The sequence below is a fragment of the Culex quinquefasciatus genome, chromosome 3 (assembly GCF_015732765.1).
Source record: "Culex quinquefasciatus strain JHB chromosome 3, VPISU_Cqui_1.0_pri_paternal, whole genome shotgun sequence".
Classification (NCBI taxonomy): domain Eukaryota; kingdom Metazoa; phylum Arthropoda; class Insecta; order Diptera; family Culicidae; genus Culex; species Culex quinquefasciatus.
The window spans coordinates 62,691,480-62,701,671 of NC_051863.1; the positions used below are offsets into that span (position 1 = coordinate 62,691,480).

The 10,192-nt window shown below is 37.1% G+C and overlaps 1 protein-coding gene across 1 annotated transcript in view; it reads right to left on the reverse strand.

Moving 5' to 3' along the window:
* Positions 1-6,677, reverse strand: part of LOC6046831 — a 138,646-nt gene extending 131,969 nt beyond the window's left edge. Inside the window, exon 1 of the mRNA XM_038262458.1 lies at positions 5,763-6,677. The gene's annotated coding sequence lies outside the window, so the exon portion shown is untranslated. The remainder of the gene's footprint in view (positions 1-5,762) is intronic.
* Positions 6,678-10,192: the final 3,515 nt, after the last annotated feature.

A 10,192-nucleotide genomic window follows, 5' to 3' on the forward strand; every position in this document is an offset into this window, starting at 1 on the left:
GCCACGCCAGTGTGACACTTTTCAACTCTTGGCCCCATCTGAGGAGGCGGTGCGTCGCTTTTTCGATCCAGACATACCGGACAAGTCCGGAGTCCGGACTGGGGCAGTGAGTTTTGATTTTTGGAGGAAAATAAACACCGACAGCCTTGGTGGCGTGATTGATGGCCACACCCCTCTGCTTCTTCTTGGGTGACGTTGGTGTGGCGGAAACTATTTTATTTGAAGATAAATATAGCGAGAAGATGCCCACTGCTTTGATTTATGATTTATTTTGGGAGGAATTCACTGACGAAGTGTACACACTACTGGAATTAAATTTGCACTAAAAAAAAAAGTTTTCAGTAACAACAAAAACGCAAAAACAATATTATTTTTTGTCTTTCTTGCTATAGAAATGTACAGAATTTGCTTTAGAAAAAATAATTCAAGCAAAATTTCTCAAAGAATCCATTCTTGGACTACAAACAACCTAGGACCAAAAATACATATTCATTTTGATGAGAAAGGAAATGAGTTATGCAAAACATTTTCTAATCTATCACGTTTTTAATAAAAAACATGTTTCCACATAATTCTCTTCTGTGACTTATGTATTTATGCACTCGTTTTTCCCCATTTCCCAAAAACCATCCAACTCCAAGTGAAACTTACTTGGGGACACCGAGGAGATTTTCCCTTGTCCCCATAAAAGTGGAGCATCAACACTTCGTCGGTCTTTTCAAGAAGAAGAAAGAAAGAAGAATAATTGAAACTACGTGGCTTGGTTTCGCAATTTTCTTTTGCTTAGCAGATTAAGCACTCGCTCCTAATTCCATCCAAGTTGCTGATTCTCACTATTTATGGAGTTTTTTTTTGAAAAGGTCCAACAATCTTGGAAATTTGGTTTATTGGACTCCAGATTTAAACAATTTATTTTATGGAACTGTTGATAGAAACTTGCTTGCTCACTTCACATTGAGCTATTTATCACTCGATTTCGGTTGAAAACGCTTTTTATGTGCTGTAATTGAACGTCAAAGTGCTGATATGGCAACATTAGAGACACGATGGAGTAAGATGTTGAAGCATCTGGCCAAAACATGAGCACTCTAGGTCAACGGGAAGTGGGGCAAATCAGGACACAAAGTTTAAAGGTTCAAAAACGTCAAAAATCTTAAAAAGGATATAACTTAGGCAAAATTCAATTAAATTTCAAAATTCAAAATGCATCTGAAAGGGCTCAAAAAATACAACAAAATGCAGGGTAGAGCATCCCGATTGGTTAAACTTAAAGGGAGTTATTGGCATTTTAGTGAAAAAATAGCATAATTTTCAAACTCAAATAAAAAAGTGTTCCATCCAGATATCAACTCGGTTCGACCTGCAGCTTGTAGGGGACATCTGGGACTACCATCTGAGACTGAGAACGCTTTGGGTAAGGCAGTTTAACATATTAAATAGACACTTTTACTTTTAGTGAATTTTTTGGTTGTAAATTTTTGCTCGGGGGACCCCTTAGATCCCATTTTTTGGTGATAATTTTATCATATTCGTGTTTCTGAGACAATTTCACAATAGAAAAATGCATAAAAATGTTTATTTAGATCCATTTTAATCCTTTAAAAAATAAAAGTTAAAAAAAATCTTCGATTCACAATTATTGAAAATCAAGCTCGTATCCAAGGATACTAGATGACACCAGAAAAAAGCAGTTTAATAATTTTTTTTTAACTTTTTTTTTAATTTAATTGAATTTTGCCTAAGTTATAGCCTTTTTAAGATTTTTGACGTTTTTGAACCTTTAAAATTTGTGTCCTGATTTGCCCCACTTCCCGTTGACCTAGAGTGCTCATATTTTGGCCAGATGCTAGTTTTATATGTATAAACAACTCCTAAAAATTTCAGGCAGATTTGTGAGGTCCAAACGACGTCCCATACAAAGGGGTATGCCTTGTTCGTGGACTCGCTCTTAATGTTTGACCATGAATAAACAAAAACGAAAGCACACAATGTAAACAATAACAAACACGTTTCGTTTGGCTGACCATTATGTGCATTGCCATTGAAGTTGGTTGCTGGAGTCCCGAGTTATAGTTACAAATGTTTACGGTAGTCTAACTTGTACGTGCGTCAAACACGTTCTGGCCTGAAATCCCTTTGGCCAGTTGTTGCACTTACATCAACTTTCAAGGAGTGACAAGATAGCACGACAAGATTGAAACTACTTTCATATGCAAAGTGACAAAAATGCACGGGCATTGTGAGTTGCACAAAATGGCGTTCATAACTCAATTTGGGCCAAAATGCACGTACGACAAGTTAGCACGACGACGGCGAATTTAGATTTTACCAGTCATCAGAATAAATGATTTGGCACTCATCAAGAGAAAAAAATGGAAGGGAACATGGCACTCCTCTCTCGCGCACGAAAGATCGTTGAAAGGAAACTCAAAAAATCATCATTTGGATTGTTCGATGGCCCATCGATTTCCTCGCTGCACGTTGAAAAATGACCTGTCACTTTTTGTTGATGAACAATGTATGTAAACAGAACGAAATAAATTAATCTAGGCGTTGCTACCAATGAGATTCACGAAAAAATTCTACTGATTGATTTTCTTCGAAACGATCGGGAGCGATTTTCTTTTGCTTGATTCGTCTCCTCTCTGTTTCGCGAGTGAAGAAAGTTTGCAAGCGAAACATATTATTGCTTGGTTATTCCATCCCTGAAGTTTACTGAATTTACAAAAATGACTGCACATTAGGGTGGTCCAAATCTGGACTTTTTTGGGGCTACCCCCTGAAATGAAAGATTGACCCATCACTAGGCTAAATTCCAAATTTGAGCTCATTCTGACCACGGGAACCCCTCCCTCCAATCGCTTAAAGTTTGTATGGGAAAAATCGTCAAAATGTATGGAGAAAAGCAACTGTTTTACTTTTTTACCTGTGGAAGGCGCCATAGTTATCCGATTCTTACCATTTCTCTAATGTAGAACCTTCATTATATTTAGAACAACTTTCCCGAAGACACCATATTTTTAGGATTTTTCCCGCGAAGTTATTAGCGCCCAAAACTGACCATTTTTGCGCGGCCAGCTGTAAGGGCTACCTAACAACGACGTTTTATTCCAATTCGTACACGCACGTGCTCTCTCTCAGGTTCAAACTCTCTCACGAGCTTGCTCGCCTGCCTGCCTGCCTGCCTGTTTGCCTACAAGCGCGCTGTTGCTCTGCTTGGACTTTTTCGTCGTCGTCGTTTTCGTTTGCTATTTGCTGCGCTGCGTTCCTGGCATGTTTATTATAATTTCCAATATATATTTCTATATTTATTTCGAGATATAAAATTAAATGTAATACCGTAAACTGGGGTGACTTTGATAGCCCGGGGTGACATTGATAGAAAATTGATTTGGGCACTAATTTTGATACATCCAATGTAACAGTCACATTTTTGCATATATGTTCGATAATAAGATATCCCTTAATGCTTACATACTCAAAATTCTCAAAAATGTTTGGATATTAATTTGACGGGCATTCGAAAAACCTATCAAAGTCACCCCGGGCTATCAAAGTCACCCCAGTTTACGGTATGTGATTAACAATAGATATCATATTATAAGAGCGTGTGTGAGAGAATACAAATTTCGATAAATTAGTTCCTCCATGAATTGTTATCTGTTATGTTATGTAATTGAAATATATTTCTAGTTTTGGTAGCATACCAAACTCAAGACTGGGATTTTAACTCTTCTAGAAAAAACATAAGACTTTTTTTTAACTTAGTCAAGTATAGATTTCAGGAAGAACAATACACTTAGACAATTCATCGATTTTGGGAACTGTTTTTTCCACTTTTGTATACTATCAAACAAGCTTAAAAAGAAAACGTTTGAAGTTTTTTCGTAGCCCCTAAGATCATTATTTTTCATTCCATACAAAATATTTTAATCTGCCGAAAATATAAAAAAAGCTTCCTTACAAAAAATTGCGGTATATTTTGCCTTTGACGATTATTAGAAGTTTATGTTAGATTCCGATACATCCTAAAAGTGCAACGATGTCTAAAAGAAAAGCCTCAAAAATAGAGATTGTTGAGCTAGCTAGTTTGAAATCGGTAATCAAATCGCCTTCGAATGGACAAGCAGTTGGTCGGATGATATTTAGAGTAAAAAAACAAAATTTGTATTACCTGAAGATTTTTAAAATAATTGAATCATTCTCTCTAATGAGCATATACGAACAACTGCTTGTAATGCTTGGAAAAACGAACAAATCCTGTTCATTTGCTTCAATTTTTAAACGAGGCTAAGCCATGGCCTAAGTCTTTTATTCAAATTATTTTTTAGGGCACTTTTATTCAATGTTGACATAATCTAAGAATTTATATGCTAAATATATCTCAAAACAAACCTGCTATTTTAGTTGAAAATTATAATAAACATGCCAGGAACGCTGCGCAGCAAATAGCAAACGAAAACGACGACGACGAAAAAAGTCCAAGCAGAGCAACAGCGCGCGCTTGTAGGCAAACAGGCAGGCAGGCAGGCAGGCGAGCAAGCTCGTGAGAGAGTTTGAACCTGAGAGAGAGCACGTGCGTGTACGAATTGGAATAAAACGTCGTTGTTAGGTAGCCCCTTACAGCTGGCCGCGCAAAAATGGTCAGTTTTGGGCGCTAATAACTTCGCGGGAAAAAATCCTAAAAATATGGTGTCTTCGGGAAAGTTGTTCTAAATATAATGAAGGTTCTACATTAGAGAAATGGTAAGAATCGGATAACTATGGCGCCTTCCACAGGTAAAAAAGTAAAACAGTTGCTTTTCTCCATACATTTTGACGATTTTTCCAATACAAACTTTAAGCGATTGGAGGGAGGGGTTCCCGTGGTCAGAATGAGCTCAAATTTGGAATTTAGCCTAGTGATGGGTCAATCTTTCATTTCAGGGGGTAGCCCCAAAAAAGTCCAGATTTGGACCACCCTACTGCACATGCTCATCTCGAGGGGAAGCATGAAGTTTGGGTCCTCAGAAAAACGTGCACTTTGAATTTTTCAAATATATATAAGGGTCATTCCAGGTCAACTGAGTACACTTTTGGACTCGACCTTCACCAATTTGGACCAAACATTGAGGGAACATTCATCTATTGATAGTCAACAGAAATCCCAAGTTTGGTGCTGATTGGACCATCCCTCTATTATTGGCACCGCCCTCTTTTTTGACGATTTTAGGAAAAACTTTTTTTTCTTTTAATCATAACTTTGCAACTATTTGAGCAAAAGACTTTCTACATGTTGCATTTTATAGACAATTGTCCAAAGAATTCGATAAAAATAAAATTTTAACTCTTAAATGCCCACTTATATTATATTTTAACTTTTTAAGTATTAAAATTTAGTTTTGACAAATTCCTTATATTTTTATTTGTTTTATTTTATCACCATCGTGTTCCTCGGACAATTTTACATAATAATCAATGTAGACCTCAAACTAAAATGAACTATTGGCGAGATACAGCGATTTTACTGAAAAAAGTTTGAGTTTTAAGGTGAGAATGCTGATTGATACTTAGACAAATAATTTTTTGCAGTCATAATTTAATTGCTTTTTTGGAATCTTATAAAAAAAACCTACAAATCTTCAGTTGATTCATAGAGTATTGATAGAAGAATGTTTTCAATTATATCTCCAAATCTCAAAAGTCACATCATCTCCGGAGCAATTTATCAGGAAAATCCCCCATGTAACATTGCTTCACTCTGACGAACAATAAAAACCTACCTTTTTCGGTCCGCCAGAAAAAGAGAACGATCTTTTGAAGTCATTCACCAAAATAAAATTCCAAATACAAGTCACACACACACAGAGGGCTCGGTCCATCGACGACTTTTTTCCGTCAACGGTGAAACGATATTCCTTTTCCCAGTTGGACGCTTCACTGTATTAAATTCCAACCAGAAAAGTCAGGCCCCGCTGCGAACGTGATTTTTCCTCATCATCATTTTTGATTTTCCTCGTCGTTTTTCTCGTTTCAACCACGTTGCCTTATTTTTGTTTGCTTGTTAAAGAATTCATCACATTCCAGCAGGACAGGAAAACTGAGCTTTGAAGTTTCACTTTCTCTCACTTTCCCTTCTGTTATGGTTTAGATTTATTACATTTGCCACCTCATTCTGGCACGTGACCAGAACAATCTGGGCAAACTTTTCCCTTTGAGCTTTTCTTCGGTTAAATTCTTCACAAACAATTCCACGATTCGTTTCAAGATAATCACATTCTACGAAAGACGAACGCGCAATCGTCTGTGTTTGTGCAACAAAAGTGACAATATCAAGAATAATCCTTTCGTTTTCCGGGCAAAGTTGATCTTCTCCAAGTCGAAGTCGTCGTCCTGAAGTTGTTCCGCAAAAAATGGTCCCACTGCGAAACCAACGATATCCTCTTCCAAAGAACTTTTCCTCAGACGCGGGATGAGCTCTTCTGGCTGGTGGCGTCGAAAACAATGCGTCTCAACCCGCGCTCCGACCTGGCTGAGTGGGTCGAGGAGTCTGTCCCTGGAGTAGCAGCAGGTGAGGCCCCTCTTCTCCGTTCTCCTCCCTTTCCGGCTATACCACAGTAATAACTCAGCGAGCTTTGAGCCACGCGCGCGCGTGGGAAATCCTCGAGTTTTTCTTCCCGATTTTCACAGTACCGATGGCGCCGAACGAATGACTGGAGAGCGACCACCGGTGGGATCTTTTATACACTTGCTACTACACTCGCTCTCCCCAGTAATACGATTCACTGGGAACACGAGTGTGGTCGGAACGCTGCTCTCTGTTATTCCTGGTTTGGCGAAGCTCTGTGGTGTGGTGAGTGCGAATGTCGCGCTATAGTCAACAGTCGGTTGGGGCAGCGGGGTTCGCGGATTTTTTACAGGCTGGATTTTTGTACGGATGTTTGCCTTCCTCACCCGAGAAAGGGCTTTAAAATCACTTGAAAAATTACCTTCTTAATTTGATATCCACCATCACGTAACAATTTTGACTAAAGTCCGGAAGATTGTAAAAAGGATGGGTTTTGAAATGAAAACTATTTTTATATTTTTAGAAAGGTATTTAAAACGAACTTGAACCATTGAAGATCTGACATCCCTATCAAAAGTTATATGCACTTAAGTGTTATTTATACACTTTTGGAGGTCGGATCTAAGTCTTTTTGATGAAAACGTTGTTCGGATCTATCATGCGACCTAATGATGGATGGACATTAGGGTGACAAGAAAAATTTAAAATTTCGGAAAATCGCAAGATCGATTCTATAGGCAAAAACAAGTAACTGTGCCAATTTTGAGCCAAATCGGTTAAGACTAAGGGGTTGCTTTTCATCGTTGAAGTTTATATGGGGAAATCGCAAAAATGTATGGGGAAAAACATCGCTTCAGGATTTTTGCATCAGGTGGCGCAGGTCTCACCCAAAATTGTCCAAGTGTGAGATTCTTGTAGGAAATTTAATTACCTACAACTTTGTAGAAGGGTGCAAGACGATTCGAGTTGATCCTGATGAGTTATGAGTTATTAGCAATGCGATGAAAAGAAATCGGCTTATATACTTGAAAGTATACAAGGGGTATATAGGAAGCATATAAAAAATATTTTTTTTTAGAAAAATCACCAAAAATCAGGATCAACTCGGAACATTTTGCACCCTTTGACTAAGTTGTAGGATATTAAATTTCCTACAATAAAATCCCCATATAAACTTCAACGATGAAAAGCGACCCCCTTTGCCTTAACCGATTTGGCTCAAAATTGGCACAGATACTTATTTTTGCATTATGAATCGAGTCAGAGGGTATCTCTGATGTCGATTTTTTTATAGTCACCCTACACGGAGAAAAAAGAGTTCCTAAAATCATGAACAAGCGTTCATGAAAATGGGAACCACGAACAAAGTGTTCAAATTTCATGGTACGTTTTTCAAAATCGTACCATGGGATTTGAACACTTTGTTCGAGGTTCCCATTTTCATGAACGCATGTTCACGATTTTGGGAACTCTTTTTTTCTCCGTGTACCTTACACCCATCTTACTAACTCCTCAAAACTCCTGTGATACTTTGTCGAAGACGCAGCCGGTTAACCGGTCTTCATTACTCAAGTACCGGACTAACATTTCTATCCACTTCCCCGTGATCTTACCACTGGTCGTAGCCAGCGCCGTGATTGATCAGCATGATAGGGGCCTTTGAGAGTTGTGAAGTCTGTGGTCCATGGAGCAATTTTTGGAAGACCTGGTCAATAACGGAGTAGCAACTACGGGTAGACACCAATGCTATGCAATGATGATAATAACATTTTTTTTTTAAATTTAATTGCTTTTTGGTTTGGCCAATGCTTTTCTAATTACACTGTTTTTATCCAACTCTACAGTTTTTTTAAGTCTTACATATAAGCTATTGTGTTTCATATATTTATAGTGTGAAAACTTTAATTAACAAACCGATGCCTCTATGCTTACTTATGCTAACTAGATAGGAAAATCAGCAAGCTAAGTACAATAGAGCACAGAGGCATTGAAACACTCAGAGCGGTTCTACTCATGAGAGCAAACTAGACTTTTTGTTTAAAAATTGGAAATAAACACATAAAGACAACAACATTCATTTTTAAAGGGTTAAAATGGTTGAAAATATACGTTTTTATGCATGTTGCTATTGTGAAATTGCCTCAGCAACACGAATATGATAAAATTATCACCGGAAAATGGGATCTAAGGAGTCCCCCGAGCAAAAATTTACAACCAAATAATTAACTAAAAGTAAAAATGTCTATTTAATATGTTAAACTGCCATCATCAGGATGTAGTACAAACAGTCAGTTTCAAGAAAATGCATGCAAAATGTGTCTTTTCTAAAAAAATTTCATCAGAATTTTAAAATTAAAATGACTTGTTGTGCTTCGAATCCCGGACACCGATAAAAGCTGATTCAAAATCCGGACACTTTTGCTTCGAATTCCGGACACTCGATTTTACATATGAATCGCGCAAATTTGGACTGAAATGTTAGTGAATGGCATTCTTTAGGTCTCAAATAAGCTGTTAACACCGAAACAATTGATAGTTTATATTAAAATTTGCTAGAATTTAAGGAAATCGAAACCATAAATTTCTGCTTTGCTTTCCGGGTGCTTCGAACGCCTATGAAATATTTCAGATGAAATATTTCGCATTTTTGGTAAACTTATAATTTTATTGTATTTAATGGTTTTGGTATTAACTACAGCGTTCAAACAAACTTTAAATGAAAGTTGATGTTGAAATTCATCGAATATCCAAATAATTGATAAAACAAGATGAAGTGTCCGGGTTCCGAAGCGTCCGGGAATTCGAATCATGAGGGCTTTTGTTAATTTGATTTGGTTAACCGCGGTGGATTTTCTTGAAATAATTCGAACTGTCAAAAATCCACCAAAGCATCTACCACATTGATCGCACAAAAATCTGTGGTAGAAAAGTATCCACCGGTAGATGCTTTGGTGGATTTTTGACAGTTCGAATTATTTCAAGAAAATCCACCGCGGTTAACCAAATCAAATTAACAAAAGCCCTATGACGTTATGCCATGTTTTTTTTTGTATTAAGTGTTTTATTGATTTTCAATCAAACTACAAATACAAATTACTTCCAACTCCTAACCACGTGGCACTTTACTTTAAAGGAATTCGAATCATGACGTTATGCCATGTTCGTGGACTCGCTCTTAATGACTTTGGGTGTTTGAAATTTCTCCCAGAACGTTTCATTTCCCTTAGTTATTCGTGTTCAATTGCAAAAAAGAAGGAGTTTTCCACCGTCTAAGTTAGTAAAACTTATTTTCTACGATTTTGGTGAAAGATTCCAGGGTGGCCACTAGATTTTGATATTTCCGTTTTCCCGAGACCAGAAGAATTTCTTGTGAAAATTTATACATGAATTTGAAATATTTTTTAATTAAGATTTTTCTATTTTTCAGGTTAAGTTTTAAATTTTATAACAAATAACGACATTATGAAAGCTAACAGACAAATACTTTTTTTATGAAACCAGTTTAAAACAAAGCATTTTTTAACAGTATTGATCCAAAGCCACTGCCTTCAAAAAGCTTGAGTGACGTTCTTCAATTGTTCCAAACTCAAATCAAAATTCGTTTTGTTTTATTGAGGTTTTGCAGCGCGACTGTTTTTCAAATGT